Consider the following 27043-nt stretch of genomic DNA (forward strand, 5'->3'; position numbering starts at 1 on the left):
TCAGTTCAGGAGGCTATGGCTTTGATGTAGGTCCGATTTTAATGCAGGTCTGATTGATTGGATTATTTGTGTGGTCTGTGCTAGCTTTGAAAAGCTATAGAATAAAATGCATGAAATATATTCTTCTATATATGAGTTGTGAAAACATTTGGATCTTACCTTCTGGCAAATTGTTTCATGCTAAGGCTTATGAACTACGTATAAAAAATCAAGACAGAAAATACATAGCATTGGTTAATTCAACCTAGGGAACGTTTGCTGAGTAGCTTGTGTGGAAAAAAACATGTGACAAACCTCAAGGAGAAGGCTTATTTTCTTCTTAAAACTTCTTAATGCAGTACACCCTGCTCCCAAAGGGAATGACTCATTATCAGACCTTCTCTTGACAAAGAATAGTTAATTGTCACTCTCAAAATTACTCTGTTGTTTATGTATTTCTGATTAGAATCTGATTAGACTCTATTTGCGTAAACATGTAATGGTAGCACCAGTATTCATCTATGAAACTCTGAAGGAGCTAATTGCCCAAAGCTCAGACTAATTGTCAGCATAATGGACAGAGAACACGGCTTTGAAGTAGGACGCGTTAAGAGAAACCGCCAGTTGTTCAAAGATAGCCAGTCGGATATGTAGATAGCCATGATTTCATCAGCATTTAAAGCTTTTACTGGGCAGAAAGCCACCCTGGTTAAAAAATGAATTGAGGAAATGAGAAAATATAAAACCAATTTGTGTAGACTCAGGTGGGAAAAAAAGAAATTAATGACAGGGATTAAAAGTAACAAAATTAAAAAAAAAAGTTACTTGCTGGACTACTAGCGGGCAATTGGATTAAATGCAGTAAAAGGGCACTGTTACTAAGTATTAGAAGGAAAAGAAAGGAAAAATCCTACATCAAGTACACATGAAGTACTGTGAATAAACACTGAGATGAGGGATTTCTGTTTGGTGTTTGGAACAAAGGAATTACATCTCCACGTAAGAAAGCAGCAAAAAGAATAAATATCACCTGCAAGAGACCAAGCAGACCAGGGTCTGTTCAAATTAAGCTTCAGCCTTAACAGAGTGAGGCGAGTACCTGTCTGCAGCTGCTAATAATGCATTTCCTTAGGTCATGGGTAATGCCAGAAGAGTATTGTCAAACTTGCCTCAGTTCTGGAAAGCTTGAAAGGACCTGTTGAATAATTAATGATGTCATTCATAACCGTAGCAAAGAGATTGCTAATTTGGGATCTTATTAACAAAAATTAGAGGTTAAAATAGAATTAAGATCAGTCAACACAGCATCACAGAGGGTAGATCTTACTACCGTTCTTTTGCTGGGTGGGGGGTGCGTTTGTGCTTCTTTACTTGCTTTGAAAAGTATGTAATTCTGAGTGCTGAAGGCGACTGTGTTCACATAACAGCCACTGATTTCTTCACAGCTTTTTAGTCAATACCACAATAACACTTTGATTTAAAAGAACTTCCATTATACGAAATTAACGGTACGTGGATTAAAAACTGACTCATTTGTTGATCTCCAGATGTCACTGTTAATGAAAAGACATAAACAAAGAAAATTTTTGTGATGAGGGGCGTTTCCCAGAGGTGGATTTTTTTTTCCAAATGCTTTTGTCAGAGATCTACACAAGATAAAATATTACGGTAAATTTTGCAGATCATAGAATCATAGAATGGTAAGGGTTGGAAGGCACCTTAAAGATTATCTGGTTCCAGCCCCCCCGCCATGAGCAGGGACACCTTCCACTAGACCAGGTTGCTCAGAGCTCCATCCAACCTGGCCTTGAACACTTCCAGGAAGTGGGCAGCCACAGATAATTGTAAATATTGGAGAGCATGTACTACTTTTGCCAGTAGGGCTGAATCATCTCATTGAGAGTCACAGTCCAACAAAAATGCAAATTAAAAGGCCAAATACAATGTATTCCACAAGGGATCTGACAACACTAGCTGCATCTATAGGGCAGGAGACTCGAGGTCAGAAATGAGTTTCACAGTTTGAGGCTTGAGAAATGCCGTGTGCGTGGTTTATCAAAGACTGAAGAGAATTAAGCTGACCGCTAGCTATAGCAACGAGCAAAGAAGAGGTCTCAGTCAGGGCTGGCTTTTGAACCTGGATGTCAAAGGTACAACATTATTCGGTGGCTGCAAATCTGAAGTTGGCTAAAAACAAACTTGAGTGCTAGCAGCAAACGTAACTGTCGGAACAGGTTATGGGGGAAGGTGGAGGACTCGTGCTGACTAAGCGGGTGAAAACCTCATCAGAATTCTTCTCCACACATAAAGCTTAGCCTGTTTTCAGGATGGACAGTCATAGTGCTGCGTGTTTCTTCTGGTCGAGGGACCTACGAGGTTACGTGCGCACTAATAAACTGCACAGGGCAGTGGCAGGGGCTTGGCATTGGCGATTTCCATCGGTCGGCACTGTCTAATGACTGCCCAACCCACGGCATAGTTACACGGCACCTAACACGCTTTCAGACCGTACTGACCACGCAGACAGACACCACCGTGCTCTAAGCTCAGGGAACAACCGTGCACACCAGGCAGTGTGAATGTGGCCGGCTTTTTTGGGCGTAGAAGACATTTTAGCCATCTGCACGCCACACACACTGTGTCACTTGGCCGTAGGGTCAGAGAAGAGTCAGATGTAGCAGTAGAGATGTCCCTTGAGGGCCTGCTGGAGGGTATGAGCACTTTATTGCCTTGAGGGTGTTCGTTACGTTTGCAGCTCTTCATTAAGACAATGAATGTGTTAAAATCGTGTATGTCTGGACTTCAGCTGGTTGGCTGTCACAGTAAGGAGAGGCTCCTCTCCCGTGCACAACAGCCCAATTGTATTTTGTGGGTAGAGGGTGATCACCCTCTGACGCGCTGGAAGTGAGTCTTTCCTAGCGCTGGAACACAGGTGGGAAAGCACTCGTTTTCTGAAATCGTATGGAGAACCTTCCTTCTCAGATGCTTGTCTACTACGGCTTTTTCACATGGTGAACACAGTGCCAAAGCATTCAACAAATTCATAAATGGGACAGAATTTGCTTGCAAGTCAGGGGGTTCCTGTCTTCCCCTGGGGCACAGGGCACGGGCTTTCTGTTAGGATCACCTGGAGATACAGCACCACCGCAGATTAAAGAAGCAGGTGGCCCCTACCAAGCCCTTGGTCAACCTTAGTTTCTCCTTTAATTTGAGTATAGCACGCAAAGCTAAGTCTGCTGCAGGGCAAGATGGCTCCTGCTGTGACTGCTGAAGATGGGTAACAAAGTCATTGGGCTGGCTCTCTGTGGCTGTGTCTTGAGAAAATTCAATAGCATGTGGCACGTGGTGTCTGTCATCTATTGACCCACTACGGCCTTAAGTGCTGAAATAATGAAGGTCTGCGAAATTTCCTAATAAATGTATCATGAAGGTATTTGAAGCATTACTTCCAAAAAGCATCCTGAACAGATGGGGCAGATGCCCCAGCTGTCGTAGGAACAAATCTAACCTCGCGTACGTGACAAAAGGCATTGCGAAACCCGCACAGAAGCAGCAGCTTGCAGACTTCGTTTCCTTGGATGATGGCACTGCGCAGACTTCGGGTGAACTGTTTATGGAAACTTGATGCCCCAGCATTAAGTAATAAGCAATGTTCTATTAACTTGCATGAGTTCATAGGTTAAGTTTCATGTGTTTTCTCCTTATCATAAAAAATAAAAGGAAGGAAAAGAATGAGTTACAGCACTGGCCATGAACCCTAATGGCCTCCACGTGCACATATAGGTGCCCACACATAGGAAAATTTCATGCTCAACTGGATTATTCTGCTCTTTGGAAAAAAAATGAGATAGAGTTGAACTGACCTGACTGCCTTTGAAACAACAATTTCATTTCAACTTGTGTAGACAAGCATAACTTCGGTGAAAGCATGCCAACTTTCCCCAGCTGCGGCATGTGAATATACAGACACTAGAAAGGGTTTTTTGTGAAGTTTGTTTTTACTGGTAGCCTTGAAAATTAAGGGGCAAAGAGAATTCACATCTGAACTTAGGAGTTTGCCACGGTCCAAAACAGGTTGTTCGATTTTCTTGGTAAATATTATAATTAAATTAAAAGCATGGCTTATGCTGGTATGGGCTCAAGTTGTTTCACTCCATACGTCTTCCCTTGTATGAAATTCACAAACCGATTTCAGGCTCCGGAGAAAGGGGCCGCACAGCACACGGATGGCGTATGCCAGATTCCTAGCGTCCCATAAAAGTCAAATCCCTGGAATCCCAACACTGGAAATCCACGCGTGGAGACCCGCGGGGGCACGGCTGGGCGGGGGATGGCTGGGATGGCTGCTGGTGGAAACGGGCTGTCGCAGAGCCCCTTCCGCAGCCTGGCTCGCCTGACGCTCTGGGCAGGGGACGTGGCTGGTGGCCTCAGGGCAAGCCCCCGAGGGGCGCGCGGTGTAGCAGGCGAGTGCAGCGTGGGGAGCAGAGGAGTGGACTGCGTGCTCTGTTAAAAGATTTGATGGGTCGGCTGTAAGCACACACAAAATCCCTAAAATACCATTTTTTCATTTTGTCATTTGGTAAAATATGAATGGCCCTATTCATACACCTTGTTTTAATGGCAAGATACCCTCAGTCTTCGTGGTATGTTCTTAGCAAAAAGCAATAATTCAAATAAAAAAACCCTGCAAATATTAAAGAGTTAGTGGTATTTAATTTTGCCTTGCTTTCTCATCAGTTTTCTAGGCTGTACCTTTCAATGTAGGATAATATCGACCACGCCTCATTAAACTGATTTAGAAATTATTTTTAAAAAAACGCAAAATTAATGATCCGTGTTCTAATATCAATAAGCCACTTCAGAATGTACATTGATGGACGTCATCTATCTGGATTTTTGTAAAGCCTTTGACACGGTCCCCCACAACATCCTTCTCTCTAAATTGGAGAGCCATGGATTTGATGGGTGGACCGTTCGGTGGATAAGGAATTGGTTGGATGGTCGCAGCCAAAGGGTAGTGGTCAACGGCTCAATGTCCGGATGGAGACCAGTGACGAGTGGAGTCCCTCAGGGGTCCGTACTGGGACCGGTGCTGTTCAATATATTTATCAATGACATGGACAGCGACATCGAGTGTACCCTCAGCAAGTTTGCAGATGACACCAAGCTGAGTGGTACGGTCGAGACACCAGAAGGACGGGATGCCATCCAGAGGGACCTGGACAAGCTGGAGAGGTGGGCCTGTGTGAACCTCATGAGGTTCAACAAGGCCAAGTGCAAGGTCCTACACCTGGGTCGGGGTAATCCCCAGTATCAGTACAGGCTGGGGGATGAAAGGATCGAGAGCAGCCCTGCTGAGAGGGACTTGGGGGTACTGATAGAAGAAAAGCTGGACATGAGCTGGCAATGTGCGCTGGCAGCCCAGAGGACCAACCGTGTCCTGGGCTGCATCAGGAGAAGCGTGGCCAGCAGGTCGAGAGAGGTGATTCTGCCCCTCTGCTCTGCTCTGGTGAGACCTCACCTGGAGTCCTGCGTTCAGCTCTGGAGCCCTCAGCACAAGAAGGACATGGAACTGTTGGAGCGGGTCCAAAGGAGGGCTGCAAAAATGATCCGAGGGCTGGGTCACCTCTCCTATGAGGACAGGCTGAGAGAGTTGGGCTTGTTCAGCCTGGAGAAGAGAAGGCTGCAGGGAGACCTGATTGCAGCCTTTCAGTACTTAAAGGGAGCCTATAGGAAAGATGGGGACAATCTTTTAGTAGAGACAGCAGTGACAGGATGAGGGGTAATGGTTTTAAACTAAAACAGGGTAGGTTTAGGCTGGATATAAGGAAGAAATTCTTTACAATGAGGGTGGTGAAACACTGGAACTGGTTGCCCAGAGAGGTAGTGGAGGCCCCATCCCTGGAAACATTCAAGACCAGGTTGGATGGGGCTCTGAGCAACCTGATCTAGTTAGTGGTGTCCCTGCTCGCTGCGGGGGGGTTGGACTAGATGACCTCTAGGGGTCCCTTCCAACCCAAAACTTTCTATGATTCTATGATAAACTATTTCTACTATAAAAATACTCTCCATTGGTAGAGAGTGTCCATAACGAACAAGACGCAGACAAGTGCCGGGGAGGCACTGAGGAAGGCGTGAAACTCATACAGGGAACAGCTGGCAAAGAAGGGGTGCTGGTGGCACCGACCCCTGCCTCGGTGAGTCAGCATGAAGCTGCCGCTGCAGCAAGGACAAATCTCGCTGAGGGATTTGTGGGCAAATTTGCTACATGTAAGTCACTGATAATTATTCTACTTTTCTCATTACTGGTGAGGCTTGGCTGGTCCACAGCATCCTGTTGTGGACATCCCACTGAAGTGTCCTGAGGAGAGCAATGAGAATGAGAAAAGTTTGGAGAAACATCGTTGTCTGAATCAAAACCTCTGAAGGGAAAATATGCCTCATGATATTTTTAGGCATATGTGTAAAAGATCGTTGTAGCTAGGGTAACACCAGTTGTCCTCCACAATCGCGAGAGGAAGACAAAATTTGATCGGGTTAATTTGCAGAGAGAGGGGCTTGCGCAAAACCAGTCAACGGGCACAATAATTTGCCTGAAGAGCATGTGCTCTTCATTGGAGGTTTTTAAAAGCAGGGTAGAAAGAACATGTTGGATTTGGCCTGAAGGATATTTAATCCTGGTTCACTGCGAGTAGATGCCTAATAGAAGGCCCCAGGAGATCCTGCGTTTCGTGGTATCGGCTGTGTACTGGAGACTTGTTGATGGAACATCCTGGTGAGGCCTTTTGCATATTTAACAACGCCTTTTTCGGTCCTACCTTCTCTCATTTAACAAAGACTGAAAAACAACGTGCCAGGAAAAATTTTTACAATCATCTTGCTGATATTCCTTCACAGAGCTGCTGTTCACCGAGACGAAAATCGTGCGCAGGAAGAGGCGGAATGGGCAGAGATGTCGCTGGTGCTGCTCCTGGTTGCCTGGGGATGGCTGTCTTTGGCGGTGGGGTAAGCTGGAGCAGCAGCAGGGTTTTTTTCTTATTCCCCGTTCCTTTTCAAAGCCGTTCTCTCCTCCTGCCAACTGAGGGAGGCTGTTTATTGTACCTGGTGCCATCCTCAGCCAGGCTCTGGCTGGGCTTTGTGTTTACCCCGTTTATTGTATTTCTCTTTCGAAGCAGAGCAACATCACCCTACTTTTTCCTCACTGATTACGTTCAGACACCTTCATCCACGGGGTCGCCTTGAAGGGACTAGTTAGAACCAGTTTCCAATTAGCCTTAAAATATTAACCCAAACCATTCTATGGTTCTACGAATTCATCACTCTGCTCATTACTTAAAAAAAAAGAAATGGATTTTCTTTTCATCTCTTTTTCAGCCTCTGCACACCCGAGGAGGCGGCTAAGTCGAAAGGCTCGCTTCGCTTTCCCGAAAGGTAACGCATTTCGCAGCAGCGGAAATCTGAAAGTTCCGACACTGGTTCTTGCGGAAAGCCTGTGGGGCAGACCACGGGAACCGAGCGGGAGCTGAGCCGCAGCATCGCAGAGCCACAGAACCATCCAGGCTGCAACAGACCTCTCAGCTCCTCCAAGCCCAGCCACCACCCCACCGCTACCCCCCCACCACCCTGCCTGCGGAACCGCGTCCTCCCGCCCGTCCCCCCGCCGCCCGGCTGTGCGGGGAGCCCCCTCGGGGACCCGAACCGCCCGGGAACCGAACCGTGGGCTCCGCCCCGCGGGGCCGCGGCCCTCCCCGCCCACGCAGCGGGGGCTCGCCGAGCCCGCGGGCGCCGAGGGGGCGGAGGGGGCGGTGCGCGCTGCGGCGGGCGGGCCCGGCCCGGCCCCGGGGCGGTGCGGCGCGGCCCCGGCGGGGAGGGGCCGGAGCGGAGCGGGCCGGCCCTACGCGAGCAGCCGCCGCCGGCGCGGTGGGAGAGGGGACGAGGAGCTGCGCGGAGCCGCCTCTGCCCGGGTGGGAGCAGCGGGTGCCCCCCGCGCCCCGCTCCGAGGTAAGGCGGCGGATCCCGCGGCGTCTCCGCGTGTGCCCCCCCCCCCCACCCCGGGGACGCTGCGGGCGGCGGCGGGAGTTTCGTCTCTCCGCCGGCCCGGGGAGGAGTCGCGGCGGCCCCGGGGGGAGCCTCCCTGCGCGGGGAACGGCCGCCCGGCCGAGCCGCTGCCCGGTCCCGCCGCACCTGGGCGGGCGGCGGCGGCCCCCGAGCCCGCCTCGGCCTCTCCCGCCGCGGCCGAGGGCGCGGGAAGGAGCCCGGCGCCCGGCCGGGTGCCCCCCCCCCCCCCCCCCCCGGGTCCCCGGCGCCCGTTCCCCCTCCGCTTGGCGGGGGGAGCCGACGGGGCGGGAAGCGGCGGGCTCGGCGGCGGCTCGCGGTTTCCTTCCCTCGGCGCTGGGGTCGGCGGGCGTGCGGGGAGCGGCAGCGGGCGGGAGCCAGCCCCGGGTTATTTGTCACTTCTGGGGGCGGGGGAAAGGGCTCCGTGGGGCCCAGCGGCTCCCTCCGAACCGCCCCACCCGTGACTGCCCTCCCGGGGAACAGCGCCGGCAGGTTTGGGGGTGGGGGGGGTCCCCACGTGTGAAGGTGAGTGTGACAGGAGGGGAAACCCGTCAGAAATTAAATGTTTTCCTTCCCGCTGGCTTTGTGCGGAAAGCCCCCGTGTTTATCCCTTTATGTGTATTTATATATACGTGGAAAACGCGCCTGTGTTTTGAGCTGTGAGAACATTGCCTGCAGGCTTCGGGTTCCACATGTTTTGTTTCCCCGTTGCTTTTAGGGGTATTTGCGTTTCTGCTGGGGGGGGGGGGGGGGGGGGGAGCAGCCAGCGGTGTTGTTTGGGGATAGGTATTGGAACGGGAGCGTGGAACAACTCGTGTGCTGGTAACTCGGCTGCAGGGGCTGTCCGTGTGGGGTTAGCACGCCGAAGCCGTCGTCTCACGCTAGCGTACCTTGTTCGGGCTTGTAGATTTTTCAAAGCAGTGTGGACTTGTAGGTAGTAGCGGAAGCGTAATGAATTTTGAGCATGTGACTTGGCCTGGTGCTGTATGATTTTAGCGTGGTACTCGTACTTTGGTAAATATGCAAGGGTTTAGCCATCTGTCCTCCCTTTTCCCCTCGTGCGTGAATAGACTGCGCTGCGCGAACGAAAAAGGTGCCCGTGGTAGGCTCTGGGGCCAAATACATATTTAAACTCTTCTGGGAAATGCTCTGAAGTTACTGTCAAGGACTAGTGGAAAGCTGCTTGCATACAGTTTTTGAGCGTGTGGGGTTTTTTTAAAAAAAGTTACTTCAGCATCAGTAATGCTAACTTGCAACTCATATTTGGCATTAATGCTGTTTGCATACACCCAGTACAGCTGGGGGAAGGCATGTAATTCCTCCCGCTGCGGACAAGGCCCTTTTGTGTAGCGTCGGCTTCGTACGCTTTTGGAGGGTGTGTGAACCCCGGGTGGAGGCCTGTGGTTTCTCTCTCCGGTGGTAAGGTGGTCGGGGGGTGCCCGCTGGAGATCTTGGCAACAGAACTTCCCACACGGGCTGGAGCTCCTGGCTGGGGCATGCCAGCCTTTGGCACTTGCTATACTACATATTTATGTATCTATATACGCATATACACGCTAGCAGTGGGCTGCAGCAGTGATTTGCACTGCTGTAAGGGTGGGTCTGTCTGTCCGTCCAAGGTGTGACTTGCAGGACAGTTGGCTGCACGGTGACGTGTGCCCGTAGCCGAAGCGATGGGCTGCTTTGTTGCGGTCTCCCTGCCGTCGCCGCAGGAGCGGTGCTTCTGCGTTGAGCAGCTAGGTGGGTGGGTGACATGGTATGTGTCACCTCAGCACGCTTTCTCTCTGAAACTTAATCTCCTTTATCGTTTACGGCCCGCTCTCTGAAGAAATGGCCTGCTCTTAGACACGAGCAGACCTGCCAAAATCCCAGATCTTTGGCGTTGGTAAGTTTGGGATTGAGAGGCTGGAATCTTCATTTGAGCATCATTTTCTTAAAATTGGCTTTTATAGAATAACAGTTGTCATACAGGGATTAAAAATAAAGTCTACTTGCTGCGAACACTTGGTAGGTGAAATTTTCATCTCTCCTACTACAGCTGCTCTGTAGTTTCTGTGCTGGTTGCAGAGTCTCTGGGATCGTACTGTGCAGTACTAAATAGGCTACTTTTTCTGCTAGCCTAGGGATTCTTGGACTGTGGCATACCTACCGTAGCAAGAGTGGTATGTGAATGCCCTGCCACCAGTGGCATGGGGCTGCCATTTTGTGGACCTTCTTAGTCTTGCTTGTTCTTGGGTTAAAAGCTCAGCTAGAAGACCCTGAAAAAAGTTTGGTTAAAAATTTATGTCAGGAAGAAGAAAAAGCGTGTTAAATTGGTATTCCCATTGCTGTCTGGTGGTGTTAGATGTTTTTACGTCCTCTGGGTAGCTCTTGGAATCTCAGCAACACTGCGTGGTTATTTCACTCCTTATGCTGCCGAGTAAAATTATACAGCATAATTTATTTAGGTTTGGCATGTTCTTGGCGAAACTCATGGCATGCTAGGTGAATGAACAGTCTGATTGTTTATATTGCCTTTTTCCCCCACCTTTAAGAGGCCCTCGTAGGTCTTATTGTGGTTCTAGTGGAAGGTTTCAGAATTTGGTCCAACCTGCCAGTAAAAACAGAAATAAAGAACCATGAACCATGCTAAACCTGCTATCGAAGAAGGTATTTTCATACTGTCAGTTACTGGGGTAGAAATCTCACTTCAGATGGCTCCAGCCAGTCCTAACAATCGTATCTACTGCTCTTCTGTACATTTTTTTTTTCTGGCAGTTTATTGCTAGCTGTCTGGGGCTGAAGTACTCGGGACAGATGTGAAACCCTGCCTCCATCTTTGCGGAATTACAAAGTAACCTAATTGGCTTCCAGATCTCCCTGTATCTTTCTTCATGTCCCTCTATCATAATTCAGACTCTTTCTGTCTACGTATTGCTCCTTTCCAGATGTCTTTTACCAGTCGAATCTTTGCTGGATCGCTTTTCCCCAGATGAATTATTATTCTTTGTCTCGGAGGCATCCAAGAAATAAAATCCCTGATGGAATTTTCTTTCCCTCCCCACCCCCCCATTACCTTTCTTCAGTGTTCTCCCACGTTCATTTGCAACTTTACGTAAGTAGAGCTACTTAGAAAGCATTCATTAAAATGTCATTGAAGTGGAAGTCGGGAAGAGTGTTGATCAAAAATGTTTTTCAGTTTCAAGTCAGTCATTTCTGGTAAATAAACCTTTAAAAACAGAAACAATCTTTTGTACTGCTGATATTTCCCTCCCCGCGCTCTTTGCTGTCTTGATCACTGTGTTTGGATTATTTGTGATAACTGGGTTTGATGCTGTCCATTCGCTTATGGCCACAGAGCAATGCAGTATCGAAACACTGAGCTAAATTTGGAATAAAAACGTAGTTGGTATGGCTCCATCAGCTACAGGTGTGAAGGAAGAGCAGACTGCTTCAAAGAGCCTGAAGTATTGAGTAACTCAGCAGTTTATCCTGACATGGGGCTGCACAGCGGCACGTTCGGCTCACGTTGGGTGGCTGATGACAACGATGATTGTTCAGGGACTGTTCCTCTGTGGAGCCCAAGGTCGCCGTTTTGCTGCCCAGGGCCACGGAGAGCTGTAAAATTGCGGGTAGAGGTTTGAGCGCTGCGAGGACGCAGCCTGGAACATGGGAGGGTGATGGTACGCGGCTGTGTCACTGGGGAAAGACATGGCACGTTCTGGAGTTAACAGATTTCCTAGACTGGAAGGCTTCCTGAGCTGCCTGCAGCGTGCTGGAGACGCAAGGTCGCTCGTTGTTTAGAGTGAGACAGCGACGCTGTCGTTGAGTAATGGTTCAGTATGAAAGTATAATGTCAGTGTAAAGTCCAGAAATACTTCTGACCTATGACCAGTTGGGATCATGTATCTTAAAGCAACAAAACCAGGGGCTGTCTGTGGCTGGGAACTCTCAACAGTGCTTTCCTCTGCTCACCACCGAATTCAGGTTTGGGTTTAACTTCAGCTACTCCTCCTTGTTTTGGTGGTGCTGTAGCTGTTTGTGCTGAAGGATGAGTAGGTCTGTTATGTCTCCACGCAGAGGGAACTTGAGGTTGTTACTGGCTGGTTCACCTGGTAGTTTGATGCTGATGTTAGAAAGCAGCGTAGAGGGAACTGAGCTTTGTAGGTGTCTACAGGGGAAGCGTCCAGTGATGGAGCAGTTTCCCACTGCTGCTTGTGTCCACATTGCTCCTAGTTTACCTGGGAAGGACCCAGACTGGCCATCATATTTTTGTGGGCCCTTGTGGGGTGTCCCCACCACCCTGGTGACAGACATATTAAATATTAAATAAATATCTCGTGCATCATGGTATTGGAAAAGGAGGTCTGGGAGGTTGAGTCTATATCAGCCCACACCTTCTCTGACAGGAGATAATTAGAACTATGGGACAGTCCACGTTCTCTCTGTAGTTTGGTGTCCCTGGTCTATAGCATTCAGTTCATTTAAGCGAGCCGATAGTTGGCTTTGTTACTGACCTTTTTCAGGAACGGGAGATTTGGCATTAGCCAGTGGTTGCTCAGGACAGTATATCTATGGGGAGTTTCTTCAGCAGTGGTAGAACTATTACATTGCCAAGGTGGAAGGAAACTTCTGAGTATTTTGTTAATGATTTAAGACTGGAAGGAGTATGGATTGAATTCACAGGTCTCAGAGGAAAAAAAAATCCAACCTGTTTTAAGGTACAGGGGGGTCTAAATGTGCTTGACTTGAGTTGTGCAATCTGGCTGTTGGTGGGTATGGGTGAAGTGCATTTTTTTGCTACCTGAGAGGCCTCTCCAAGTGCCCACAAGGTTTTCACGAGATATGTCTATATGGATGTCATCGGCCCTGAGCATTGAAGGCCTTAGCATGGGCTTTGATGCATTAGTTATTTCAGCCTTTATTTGCCATTCACAGATCTGAAATTTCTGTCCTGTATGTGTATATGGTGAGATACCAAAACATCAAGGTGATTTTGGGGTTCGCTACTGGATCAGTGGTTGTTAGGAGTTGACTGTATTTTTGATCATTGTTGGTGGTACCAGTTAGTGGTTCCCTGAGCCCCCAGGCCCTTGCCCTGCTGGCCATTTGCAAGCTGGAGAAGATGTTTGGAGTTTCTTGATCTTTGCTCTACTGAGGCTTTCTGCAGTTTCTGGGAAAGTGGACATTCTTTCACTTGCTGGAATGAGGTGATGCTCTTTCCATGACAGCAGTAGTGTTGCGATATCCTTAATGTTCAACTTCTCTGTCAAGGGTCAAATCAAAAATACAACCAGCTCCGCAAGTTGGACCAGAGATGACCAGTGAAGGTGCCAAGGGGGCTGTGAGGAAACTGATGTTTCATACAGAACATGAAAAGATTAATTCTGGAATTCTGGGGACTTCAGCGTGTTCAGCCTTGCCAGTGTATCTGGTGAAATTCCCAAGATTTATCATTCTGGGACATTTTTCTGCATTCCTTTATGAGAGACTAGTGCTAGCCTTCCTAAAGCCGTTGGTTTGTTGTAGTTTTTAAGTGCATAAATGTCAGCTTTGCTTTTCAGATTAATGAAATCTAACAAAGATGCCTTTCTAGAGGCACCTTAGATTTCATGTTTGCAGAATAGGTGAAGGAAGTGCTTTCTGACATCTGCTTGTGCCTCAGTCTTTGATTCAGTATTGGGGGGGGAGGGAAGACATGGGACTTAGACCTCCTCTAGACAGCTTTGCGTGATGCAATGCGTATCAGGTATTTCACTCTTGGGATTGTGTATTGCATGTTGGCAGTTAGAGGTAGGTCTTATGTTACTCAATTCATTCACTTAATTTCATAATGCTTTATGCTCTTTGCTTCCTGTTTGTGGTGGAGTGATATTTCTCCGGCTAATCAGAGCTTTTAGAAGGTATCTGATTTCTATGGTTCTTTTCATAATTCCTTGAACAGCCCATTCCAGTTTACACCATGGCAGATGAAGTGGGCTGTGCCATTCAGGTCTCTGGGTGCCACGGGAGAGGCGTGGACACCCTGTGATTCTTTCTCGGGGTACGAGCTGTTGAATCCTGGGAATGGTTAGACCTGGGTGTGCATCTTGTGGGAGCAGTGGGGAGTGTGGGCAGGAAGAGTGAGGGTGTAATAGCCGTAATGGTAAGATGAAGGCGTATTCCAGCAGGAGGAGGTGGTGTCGGTGGCTTCAGTATGTCGTTTTCTTGAAATAACCTGTCCTCGCTGTTGTGAGTTAGAGGAAGGGGGAAGGAAAATCAATACGCTTTCTGAGCTATGAAGAGGCCTCCTGACTAATAGCATGGCAATAACTGGAGGCCAGAGCTGGGTGGAGCTCAGTACTCCTCCCCTGTGATGCAGCAGGGCGGTTTGGTCATCTGAATTGTGGCGATGGCCCTAGGCTGACAGGAGGATTACTACAGCATTGTTCTCGCTTTCCAGAAAGCTTACCTCATGCTTCTTTACGATTTCAGAGGTGACTGAAGCACTTTGTCTTATGTGGTACCAGCAGTACCAAACCTGCTGGAGCTGGTCCTTGCTGCTGCTGAGTCCCTGGTGGAGTCTGCTGCTGGAAACAAACTGGAAAGGGGGAAGGTGTTGGTTTGTGCAGAAGTCTGTGCACAAGGCTTTTAGGAGAGAGTTTTCTAAACAGGAGGAATGATTGAAACTGCTGTAGTTCCACTTTGCTTACTTCAGCAGGATTTTGTCAGTGGGTTCATAGTTATTTGTTTCGTTCTGCATAATAGACTGAAAAAAAGAGCAGAATGAATGGCATATCCTTAAAGGTTTGGGGTTTTTTTGAGTTGCCAATACACTTCAAGTTGTGTTGTCTCAAAAGGAAGTCTTGGAAGATGGCTATAATTTGAAGCGTCTGCATCAAATTTTGGTTTTTGAAGGACCTATAAAGAACTTTTCTAGAAAGTGAGCACTGGTAACTTCATTTTTTTGTTGTTAGGTAGCTTGGTTGTAGATATTTTTGTAAAATGGAAGTGCATTCAATATGCAAAATATCCAAGAGGACCAAAACACTAAGGTCTAAAATTCTGTGAACCTTTCTGTGCAGGATCTAGAGCTTTTAACCTATCCCTTCTGTCAGCAGTTCAAAGAAGAATCAGAAGAAGCAAATGCAAGACATCTGAGCGATATTCCCTTGTCATTGCTGCCAACAGCAAAGAGATAAAGATGGAAGTCTCTCTAGTTCATCCATTGGGAACTGAACACATGGTCACTGCTTTTGTCAAAGGCAGTGCTTCTAGCTCAGATAGAGGACTGTTACCATGTCTAGATCCAGTGAAGAGCTACTGTTATGAACAGGGGTCTAGATTGAGGGAGCTGGGCTGCTTTAGTTGGATGAAAAGGAGGTGAAGGGTCAATCCAGTAGCTGTGTACAGCTGCTGGAGGATGGTTATGAAGATAATAGGGCCATACTCTACTTAGTAGTGCCAAAGGGACAATGACAACAAGTTGTTGCTTTGGAGATACAGGTTGAACGTCGGGAAAGTCTTGTTGCTAGAAGGGTGGTGCAGCACTGCAGCAGGTCATCCAGAGAAGCTCATATCCATCCTCAGAGCTTTTTGGGACTCATCAAGGCAAAGCCACAGCTGACCTGGTCTGGTATTGGTGATAGTCTTGTTTTGAGACAGAGGCTGGACTAGGTAACCTCTAGAGCTTGCTTCCAACCGAAGTTTCTAGGAGCCTGGCACAGATTCCCCAAAAATTAAGAATTTTTTAGACAACTTTGAACTGAGCTGACCAGCTACTGTGGGATGCTTAGTGGTAAACTTATTTTCGTGTCCTCAGTACAGCTTTTGTGGTTCATACAATACTGTTGCAGCAACCAATAATGAGATCAGTATTGTGGGCCTAAGTATTTATGACTTGAGGACCTGCATGTTATTTTTGTCAGCTGGTTACCTTCAGTCTCACCCGTCCCACAGGGACGGGGCAGAACCCTTTGGTGATTAATAACTGCTCAACCAGGCGAACCCCTCCTCACGGGCCTGCTGAAGATGGCTTCGGGGTTTGAGGTGGCATCACAATCGCCACGAGGGCAGGTGGACTGCAGTGAAATTTGCCTTATGATCTAAAGTTTGTAAGACTATGTACCCCACAGCAAAAGATCTGTGTAATCTTCGTCTTGCGCTCTTCCTCTGGAGTCCCCTTTGGCTGGTACTACCTTTAAGTAAGCCAAAGGTAGCAGACAGGATGCCTTCTAATCTTATTTTGGCTCTGCTGCTGTGTGTTACTGCTCATATTGTATTGTTATTAGAGTTGGTATGAAGGAGAATAGCCAAATAAATGGCTTTGTCAACTTTATAATACCTTTTTCTTTTTTTGAGAGGGAGAGGAGAGTCAGAGAAAAATATGAAAGAGGTGAAGTACACCGTGTTAGAAGGCTGGACGCTATCCTCTTACAGAGTTTTCCCTACAAATAAACTCTCTGTTCTATCTTTGGACCTCTGTTGATGAATTGATTTTTGAGGCATTCTTTGTGTAATTTACTTTATTTGTTGCGGTGGTTGGATTAAAACGATGTGCGCTGCTTGAACCATGCTGTCATCAGAAATCAGGCTGTTGGATGCCTTTTCATCCTATACCTCGTGCTTTTGCTAGAGGACCTTGTTTCTTGCCCTTCGTTGTTCTTGTTTGCTTATTTCTTCTGAGTGAAAACAATTCCTGTTTCTGTGTATACAGCTACTTGTTTTTTCATTTGTTACATGACATTTGGGAAAAATGAAAGTTCATGATCATGTATGTGGTATTATGTGGCAGAGTAATTCGGCCAAGATCCACATGTAAAGTTTAAAAACATTATACAAACAAAAGTATTCCTGGCACTTCACGATAAGCAGAGAGCAAGCTGAAACAAAACAACCTTTTCTGAGGTGAAAATGGAAATTTTGTGCAAAACTCATGACTGTGAATGCATGTAACTCTGCTGTTGAAAGAAAAGCTTGCCTATGTGAACACATGCTCATAGACTTCACAAAACAGAGCTGCCTGCTACCCAAAAGACTAGTTGCTTGCCAGCAGTTCACTTGGCATAGCTTTCTCCTACCTGTCATCCATACATCACAGGAAGAAATAAAACCCAGTACTTACATACTGCACGTCTTCCCTGCTTGCCAAAGTAATGCTTTGTTAATTATATGGAGTCCTCTGCTCTTACATGTGCAGGCTATTAATTGCTGTAAAAGGGTGAGGGATTGAATCCTACTCTTACTGATTTTTCAAAAACAAAAATTATCCAATTGGCTTCCGTTTTCTCTGAAGTCTCCTGGAGCCTGTTTTCTCTGCTTACAGTGGAGACTGCTTGCTGGTTTTGCTGCGTACCCCTGAGTATCTACCCTACAGGCGCCGGCTGTTGAGTAGCGGCTTGTAGGGAACCGGGAGTGAGCATCACCTGTTAAACAGCAATGGGATCTTTTACACCTGTATTGCAGTAGTGTGCAAAAACAATAGGATAATCTTAATGAATTAGAAAGAGTTGAATTATTTTTGTGCTAATTGAAGATGCGTAAATTAAAAATGTAGCTTAGTTTCGGTGGCATCTTTTTCCCTTTGCGTTTATAATGGAGTAGTAAAATAGAGCTTTTGGATTTAGAGGATAATTAGAGAGTCCTAATTACATCACTGGCTGGAAGATTTATTATTTGCAGCCATTGCTTGAATTATATGCAGGATCTGGGATACATTAGGCGCTGATAATTGAATTTTCGTAGAAGATTAAAAAAAATATTTGGTTTACCTGCAAACAACGTAGTTGGAATACTTCTCTCATGTAGTTATGTGGAGTATTATATTTGGTAACTTAGGAACTTTTTAGAGGGCAAATCTTGCTCCTGTGTCTTCCCAGTAGGTTGGCTGATGTGGGAAGCCAGCAAATTCTCAGGACGAGGGGCAGAAGTTTGGTATGTGCATCCTCCACCTATGCTCCCTGAGACACGAGAGGGTTTTCCTGTGCCCGCGTGGCTTTGTGGCTGAGGTTAGTAGGTTCTCTGACAAGGTGATTTGTCAAATGGTTTCCTCCTGTTGTGGGTTTGAATAGGAGCTACTCCAAATCTGAGGCCAGAACAATAGCTATGGAGGAAATTAGTCATGGAGGGGTCTGAGGAGGAAGGAGCATGTTTTTATCAGCAATGGAAGAACTTCCCAGTACACAGGGATCTCGCTAAAGATAATTTAGACATTAGTGGCGGTTCACACCTTCACGTTGTTTCCAACTGGGTATTAGAGACTAAAGGGTGTAACAGTTTCTTCTTAATTTGACGCATTTGGAAAGTATTCTTCATAACCACATGTATTCAAAATACATTTTTTATGAAGGCTTAAGTGTTCGGTGTTTATTTCAGCTGGAGTGAGATGCTTGGGAGACTTCCATCAGAGAATTCCCTGGTTGTGGTGGATGCTGTACAAAGTAGGGGGACCTGAAGTCAGTTAGCAAAGAGAAGGATTTATATTGAATTTATGATATAAGTTGCTGGCTTAAATAGTGCTTGTGCTGTTACCCCGTGATTCTTTGTGATTCATAAAACATCTATTCTGAGTAGGGTTCAGCAGTTGAAGATGAAGTGTTTCTGCTTTGCATGTAACCCTTTTACATTCTGCTAGGAGAGTTGGGAAGATCTATTCTGATGTGTATTGAGGAAATGGTTTACGTTTTTGGGCGGGTACAGGTACCTAAGTATATGGCATCTAAAATGACACTAGACCATTTTATATCTGGGACATCTGCACGGGACTGGCAGACACAAGCCAGGACATACCAGTAACCCAGTCTTTCCAGCAGTGACCACTGGAGGCCAACAGGAATTCCCTAGAGTGTGTAAGGAGGCACTAGATGTCTGGGTTAGGATGACTAAAATTTAAATGTTAATGTTTTAATACTTCTGTGATTTGCTATTTCAGATCAGCAAACTGCAAACAGATTTTTTTTTTTTTCAGCTGTCACGAAGAAAAATAGAATCACTTTCCTGAAAAAAACTTTTGCATAAGTCTGCGTTCTAAGAGTAAGGCAATATAGGTCGTCTGCCAATTTATTTTACCTACCTTACTATTTTTCCAGTTTATATTACCTGTCTTACACAGGCAGAGTCAGCAAGATATTCGTTGTTTTGCTAGTCCTCCCTCCCCTCAAAAATGCACCCCTCCAAAATCAAAAAGGAAATCGGGAGGAGGATCCCAGTCCAGCTCCTCTTAGGTTAATTTGGTGTCAATCAGTTGTTCAGAGGAAGAAAGCGTGAGTGAGTGCAAGGGTTGATATTCAGTCAGGGAGGGGGAAAAAACCTGGAACATGTTCAGCATAGCTTAGAGAACAAGCTTATGTAGCTTATATAGCAACATAGCTGGAACATGCTTATGGCAAGCTGAGGATTTACACTGAAGCTATAACTGTACATTGTCAAAATACAGGTGTTTTTTAGCTCTATGTTAATGTCTCCAGTTATTCTAAATGAGTTTGAAAATCAAAAGTGCTATCCAGTGCATGTAACTTAAGTGTCTAAATATTTATGTTCCTAATAAAGCTTCTTCTGTAGTAAAATTTTACCTCTTGCGTGTTCAGTGAAGGACATGGTAGAAGGAGCCTGAGGGTGACCGTCTCAGGTAACCAACAGAGAAACACAGATGCTTTTAGGATATGATGGAGTCTCTTAGAATAGCTACTTTGGAATAGGATGAATCACAGCCCACAAATGCCTCTTTCTCTTCAGTGACTATAAAGAGAGAGGGGGAGTAGAGTGACTCAGTGTGATGTGGTTGTTTATATATGGTCAAATATATTTCAAGCTAAGTGCATAAGGCTACAATCCAGAGGCAGCTCAGCTCTCCGTGGCACCCGAGATATGTCTCTCAAACGTTCAGCTGCAAAGCCTGGTTGGAGCATACTGCAGCTCTCCTCTGGCTGGTGCCTTCATCACCCTGCCCAACTGGAACCACCCTGTGAAGGAACGGTGCGCGTGTACTCAATTTTCACGCTCATGGGGAATTGGTGTCATCCCAGAATCAAGTCAGGATGCAGACTGGATGCGTGCCTGAACCAGTGTGTTCGGATCTCACAGTTTAGACATGGCTTAAATTCCCTGTGCAACCAGCAGAAGGAGAGAGGGGATTTGGAAGGCCTCCAGAAGCCACCTTAATTTTGGTAAGATTGAATCCTAACATGTAGCTTGAAGATGCACTTGCTTCTGTGGTGTGTTTTCATTTCATGTTTCTCTCAGCATATATGATGAAAATAGTCTGTTTTCATGTCTGTGCACAATCAGTCTCCACTTTTCCTAGGTTAGGGAGATGTTGGGATGTCTGGGTGCTAGGAATTTAAAGCAGTTGGAATCCTGGACTTAAAGTTATTCTGATAAGCGTATTTTTAAAATCAAAATGAGATCTTGCAGTGTCCTTTCAGAACAGCAAAACTGCTTCCAGTTAGCAACTTGACTTTTGGCATTACTCTTTATTTTTATAACTCATAATGATTTCTACTGTCACTTCAGCCCCGAGAGAGAGAGAGAGGGGGGTATTTTCCAAAGGCTGGCATCAGTGTTATTAGGCATGGATAGGTCTAGGTGCCTAGTTTTAAAATCTTGGCAGCTGCCTTGACTTTTCTTTATGCTGTCATTCAGACCATAGCTACCAAGGTTGAATTTTGCTGGTTGTGGGAAGTTACTAAGCGAAGAGTCTGTTACTGACACAAGAAATAGTTTTGAAGTTGTTCTTGCCATTGCTGAACTTGCCAAAATGTCTGTTGCCATAGATCGTCTATGCAAGGCTCAAAATCATCTTTTTGCTGTACTGAATGTCATTTAAGTTGTTTGGTGTCTTCAAAGTTAGTGTTAGATATATGCCACGCTTCTTGCAAAGCTCCCTTTAAATTGAGAAGTTTTGTTTTTTCTGGGATTAGACCTAATCGCTTTGATTCAAGAGTAAAGAAGGAAAAACAGCTGTGTGGGTTCTGCATGCTCCAGTTCTCCTCCCCTTTATTACTTCCAAAATAGTCCACTTTTGGAGAAAAGTTAGATCTACGCGCTTCAGAAAATTGTGTGTAATACTCACCTTTAGCAGCATTTTTCCCTTGATTCATTAATTATAGTAGCATGTCAAGCATAGCAGATGACATTTTCTCAATTGAGCATTTACCTATTTGTTATTCTTTGTGTCTGACATCTGAAGTCCTCAGCTTCTCCAAGATGATGTCATTATACAATCGTATTATATATTTAATTGCAAAAATTGCCCTGAAAATTGAAATCCTGGCCTTTTTCTTTGTAACTGATGTGAAAAATGAATGGGCGCATAGGCACATGACAATTTGAGATCAGTCACTTTGGAATTCCTCAGCGTACAGAGCAGGTGTTTTTAAAAAATAGCTTTTTCTTCAGCCCGTGAGCTCACGCCTTATTTGCTGCACACTATTCAAGTGCCATTTTTGAGAAGGATCATACATTATCTCTTGAGCTTTTTGATGGGGCCTAGCCGAAGGGTTCACAAATGTGACGTGATTTATTTTCAGCACGCCCTACTGAGTTGAGGGCCTTCTGATCCTTTGGCAAGGGAGGAACTAGAACATTGTAACCCACACCAGGAGCCGAGGGAGTGCATGGCTGCTAGCTTTGCATTCATGATTTGAGAGTCCGAGGAACGATATTTTGGAGCGCCTCAACCCTGCTTTCACTGCAGTTGAAGCTTTGCGCTGGGTGGAGACTGGCTGGAGACTGGTGTATGTGCTGTGAAGCGGTGGCCCCGAAATCGGGTTGTGCAGGCAGCGTTCAACCCTTGCCTTTTGGGGGGTGTGTTGGTGACTTGTCTTGGGTTTGTATTTTTGAGGTAATTTGCAAGTTTCTTCCCTCTTTAGAAGCCAGCTAACGGACCACAGAAGCTCTCGGCGCATGTTGCCGTGTGAACATGCATGTGGTCCATGGGCAGGGCGGCTGGCTCCCGTTGACTGATGGTACCTGTGCTGCTTACTCTCCCCAGCTCCTCATCCGGCTTAGGTGCCATCTTCTTCCTTGTGGTAATCTTCTGCCAGACCAGACCCAGGATTTCCAGGCTCTGGCTGTTGCGTTTCTTCCTCCCTTTCCCCCTCATTGCTGTCTCTCCCTCTTCTGCCCAGCTTTGTGTCATGTTTTGGTCCACCCGACCTTCCTCGCCTCCCCTCTTCAGCGCACTCTCAAGGGCCTGTCTCCGGCACGTCCGTGGGGCACCAGCCGAAGGGTCACGAAAGCAACAGGCGAGGTTGTCTTCCTGCTGTCAGCTCCAATGTCTGGTCTCCGGCAGATGGGAGCAGCAGTTACAGGGGAAATCCTGCTAATCTCCTGTAACTTGAGCCCATTACACGCTCAGTCGCACCGTGGGGCCGGTGCTTTTCCAGCCGCACGCGGACGGATGGCTGGAAGAGGCGGTGGACGCTTCCTGCAGGACATTTTCTGAGGGTTGTAATGTGGGGATCAGAAAAAAAATAAAATTGAAGACAGTACCTATCAGCTGAATTCTAGCAGGTTTTAGAGCTTTGTCACGTAGGAATATATTTTCATAAGTACAGCAAAAAATATAGCCTTGATTTAACAAAAAAAACAACCGAAAAACCCAAGGGATCAGCACTCTGCCAGATTTCATGGCTGCCCCGACGTGGGCCGGGGAGCCAGAGTTCCCTGGTGAGTGAGTTACAAGGGTGGCAGAGCAGCGTGGTTATATCTAGGCTATCACAGAAATGGGCAAGCTGCATTTTGGCAGAAAAGTAAATAAATCCTGCAGCAGATGTCCAGTGTGGAAAATTTTTAACACGGACAGCTCGAGTTTGGCAAACTCAGAAATGTGGAAAATACTGACGAAACGCACCCAGGACACGTTAATAACAGATGGAGGTACCACCCCTGTCCCTGGAGTCTCCTGAGACCCACCAGAATCATCTATTTGGGTTTTTTTTGGCGGTTATTATTACTTTTTTTCTTTTTTTTTTTTTTTTTTAAATAGGGCAGACTGGAGCAGAGGCGAGGGGGCGGCTGGACCAGGAATGAGGGCTCGCTGGCAGGAGCCTCCTCGGCGGGAGCACGTTTCGGCTGTGCCAGGGAGGGGAGAGCAGGGCTTTCACAAATTTGAGTGGGAGATGGCAGAGCCCGAAGGAGAGGTTTTTGCTTGCGAGATAGACGAATAATGGATTTTTGGGAAGGAGCATTTATAATATGCAAAACAGCCCATAGGAAACAATGGGGCCTTGGGACAGAGCTGCCAGTGAATGAGCGCTTTGTTTTCCTCTTCTCTATTCATATTTCTAAACTTGTAGTGGCATTTTAAATACATTTTACACATTTTTATGTAATGGCTTGGACTGCATAAACTGCTGTCTAAAGTAGTATTCCACTGCAATCTTATCCCTTTCTGGATAAAGGTTGACTTTCAGCTTAAGCTCCTTTTTGTATTTTCCTTAATTGCAACTCTTGTTCAATAATCTTTGGCTGCTTTGTTCTCTTGTTTTAAAACTTCAGCAAAATTTGTGGGGAAAACTGATTGACAGCAGCCTGGTGTATCAAGCTGCCCACAGTTTGACTTGAAAATGGCAACTGGTATCATAGTCCTTGTGCCGGAACCTTGGTACAAACGAACGTGTAAGCTCATCACAGGAACCGCAGTTCGGATGCTGCTGATGTGCTTTGTCCACCAAGGGTATTAAAACACCATTATACGTATAATGTTTTCGTCGAGAAGCATCCCGTATCTGCAGTCCCTAACGACTGCTCTCAAGTATTCGGCAAGACATTATGCGTACATATTGCTGTTAAACGCAAACGCTGCGCAGTGAGATTATGCAGCATTAAAATGAGACTGTTACTGCCTGAACCGGCGCGCGTTAGACTAAAGGGTGGAGCGTGTGGTTTATGGTGTGCAGCTCACCTTTACAACCCAAACAGCACCATTGCACTCCTGCGGTTTCGGAAACGTTGTTTGTGCCAGCACACACGATTAGCAAAAGCTGCGGAAATTCTTGCGCAAGGGATGGTGTGGCTGCCGTTCGTTGCAGCGGAGGGGAGGGCAGTTGTTTTGCTTTTGCTGCGTGTGCTGTTTCGTGGAGGTATCGCTTTACCTCGCCGGTAAAACTCCTTCCCGGCGTGAGGGAGATTCCTGGTTCATCAGTATGGATGCATTGTTTTTACACATTGGAAGCGCTGTGTTGCCGTGTCAATCATCCCGTTAGGATCAGTTGAAGAGCAGTAGGGCTGACGAAGCTGGGCGTGATTGGCTGCCATATGCTGGGAGGGCTCTGGGAGAGGGAAGGGCTGCAGTCTTTCGGCAACAGAGTTTAGACTGTGTCTTTGCTTCATCATCGGAGGAAAAATCCCCAGAGAAGGCAGAAGGCATCCTGAGCGCCGAAAATAATACGGGCTGCTCGGCGTGTCATGTGAACATTACTTACCATGACGCGATGGGAAAGATATGGCTGTTTATTTCGGTCGGATGTTCCTCTTCGCGCTGGGAATGTGCCGAACAGACAGGGCTAAACAAGGTAGGAGAACCGCTGCCTTTTGCTGAATGTTTAAAGAGTTTGCTGCAGTGTGCTGCATACCGTCTGTGTTGCTCGGGGAAGCCGAGACAGCAGCATTCCTCCAGCAAATGTATTCTGTCTGGGTGCAAAAGGTGGATTTTGTAGTGACTCGTTTTCAGAGGGAATCAATTTCCAGCATAAATAGCTCTCTTCAGAAACAGAACGTGTGTGTATGCGTATTAAAATAATGCGAGTGAAAAAAGAAATAGGTCAGTGTGTTTCAGAAGTGCTGCTACCCTAATTGGATTTTTAGCTGGGTTGTCGTCTGGTAGGGCTTCCTAGCTTTGAGGGAGAGGAGTCAACCTGGAAATCTGTGAAGTTTACAGCAGATATGCCTGAAGATTTAGGTGAATTAGACTGGCTGATCTAAATAATTCCCTATCGGAAGCTTTAACTAAAGCCAAGGCTGCCTGTCTTTGGCTTGTAGGAGGCATACAATGGGACTACAATATTTTTACCCCGTTATAAAAGTATGGCCGTTTTTGGCCACACCGTGATTCCTTGTGCGCTTGAAGGCAAGCCGGGAGAGTTTTTCGTATTGTAGTTCAGCTGAGTGTTTCCCCTGCCCTTTCCAGGTCTTTGTCTTGGCAGCAATACAGAACCTGTACACGAAAACAAGGAAAACAAGGTTAATAATATGTGCTGCCATTATCTGATCTTTATACATTTTTAATGAGAGAACACACAGCTAGCAGAATAATTTAATGAGCAGGCTGGCTTTTAGAGCAATGATTTCACTGTGCTGAGGCACATCAACTTTCTTGCCAAGGAGGAGCCTCAGGAAGGAATGGAGAAGATTGACATTAAATGCTTTGGAGAGAAGGAAAAGGGTTATTTAGGTAGAAGTCTGTAAAATCCTGGCAGGATAGAGCAGTTACTAATTATTATTATTTATTAGATTGGAAGCGAACTTTGCCGTCATATTGCGGGAGGGGTCTGAGGAGGTTGCCTCATCCTGTGACGTGCTGAAGCCTCTTCAACTTTCTCAGACTGCCGTGTGTGGTGATGGTGCTCAGTATCGTCCAGGATCCCACCCGGTTCGCAACCCGAATTAGCATGCAGTCTTCAGCTGTGTTATGGCATCAGAATGTGTATGTACTGTATATAATACAGGTTTTTAACATTTTTTTCTTTTTTTTTTCAAGACTAGCGGTGAAACAGCAGCAAAATGATATTATCTTCTTTCTCCTGTAATAGCTATGAGCATTGTATATAAATATTTGTATTCTGATAGGATGTGGGTAGCAAAATTAAGTGTATGGGCTGTGGAGGACTAAAGGTCAATGTCTTAAAGAAGAGAGTAGGTAAAAGAACCTTTCACTGCCTAGAAAAGCTTTTGATGGTGTAATTTTGGGGAAAGTTTTAAGATTTATTCCTCCCCCCACCCTCAGGAACAAGTTACGCTAGTTTTAAAAATATTGCATTAGATAGGCCCTTCTAGACCAACCATCCCTCTGCTTTTCCAAGGAGAAGTACAGGGCATGGGCTCAAAACTCCCAATGCCACCTCCTGGCTCCTCACAGCCGACTCTGCTCAGAGGAGGTTGATTCAAATTCACTGTTCCCTGGCCGAATACTTGCCGAAGACCTGCAGCTAGGTTGTTGGCACACCTTCAGTGTAGGAACTGGTTATTTTTAAACGCTACGTTCTTCTAAGTAAAATCAACCTTGTGTCTTCTGAGAATTTCAAGCTCTGCTAATAAGTGAAACGTGTCAGGATATAGAGCATTATTATTAGAAATCCGTGGGGTATGGATATGCATGTTTAAATATCTATCACTGTCGATGTTTAAATGTGGTGTTAAAAGTCAAAATAATCTTTTCAAAGCTATAAAATCTGAGCTAAATTTTTATTTTTTGCAAATATCATTTTTGGGCACCGCTTACAGAGAAAGCTTTTCAGTCTCATGTTTTGAGACTGTCCCTTTCTTTTAGGTAATTTAAGTGGCTGTGTTTCGTGCCTTTGAGATTGGCAGTTAGGCATAAGGAGGATAATGCTATACATTGCAAAGTGAAAATTTGCATTCATCACTTAATCAAATAGTTTATATCAAACTATTGACAGTCAATCAAGTCAAAGGGATAAAAAAAATTCTCTCCTGCTCTAGGAATACTTTATACAGATAGGTAGGTGTGCTTTTGTCTTGGAGGTTACAAGTATCCGTAAATACTCTGTATTTACAATTGTTATGTAAATAGTTGGTAATAGAAGTGTTTTGGACCAGATTCTGGTACCTCTTTTCATTTAGTAGTATCTCTTCCTCTTAATTGCTCTGTGGTTATCATCAGAGGTATTAGTGGCATAATGTCTTACTGTGTGCGGTCTGTCTGTTTTCAGCGAGTCATTACGCCGTTTAGAATTAGTTTCTTCGCCTTCCTAAGGTAGAGTTTACTAAGGAGTTACTTGTCCTAAAGTATAGTGTTGTGACTATAGAGTGTTTATAAAGCAAAGTTAAGTTCTTCATTTGTAAGCGTATATTTTATAGAAATCTGAAATAA

At 46.0% G+C, this 27043-nt stretch overlaps 1 protein-coding gene across 10 annotated transcripts in view; it reads left to right on the forward strand.

Moving 5' to 3' along the window:
- Positions 1–7853: 7853 nt before the first annotated feature.
- The window catches only part of MBNL2 (muscleblind like splicing regulator 2), a 114836-nt gene continuing 95646 nt past the window's right edge, over positions 7854–27043 (forward strand). For 7 of the 10 annotated variants that reach the window (XM_075423973.1, XM_075423983.1, XM_075423900.1 and 4 more), the window contains exon 1: positions 7893–7980. The gene's annotated coding sequence lies outside the window, so the exon portion shown is untranslated. Of the gene's footprint in view, positions 7981–24300; positions 24507–25512; positions 25637–27043 lie in introns of those variants that run through there. The other 3 variants (XM_075423994.1, XM_075423905.1, XM_075423914.1) reach the window with 3 other exon arrangements.

This window comes from Opisthocomus hoazin, chromosome 1 (assembly GCF_030867145.1).
Source record: "Opisthocomus hoazin isolate bOpiHoa1 chromosome 1, bOpiHoa1.hap1, whole genome shotgun sequence".
In the NCBI taxonomy this organism is placed as follows: domain Eukaryota; kingdom Metazoa; phylum Chordata; class Aves; order Opisthocomiformes; family Opisthocomidae; genus Opisthocomus; species Opisthocomus hoazin.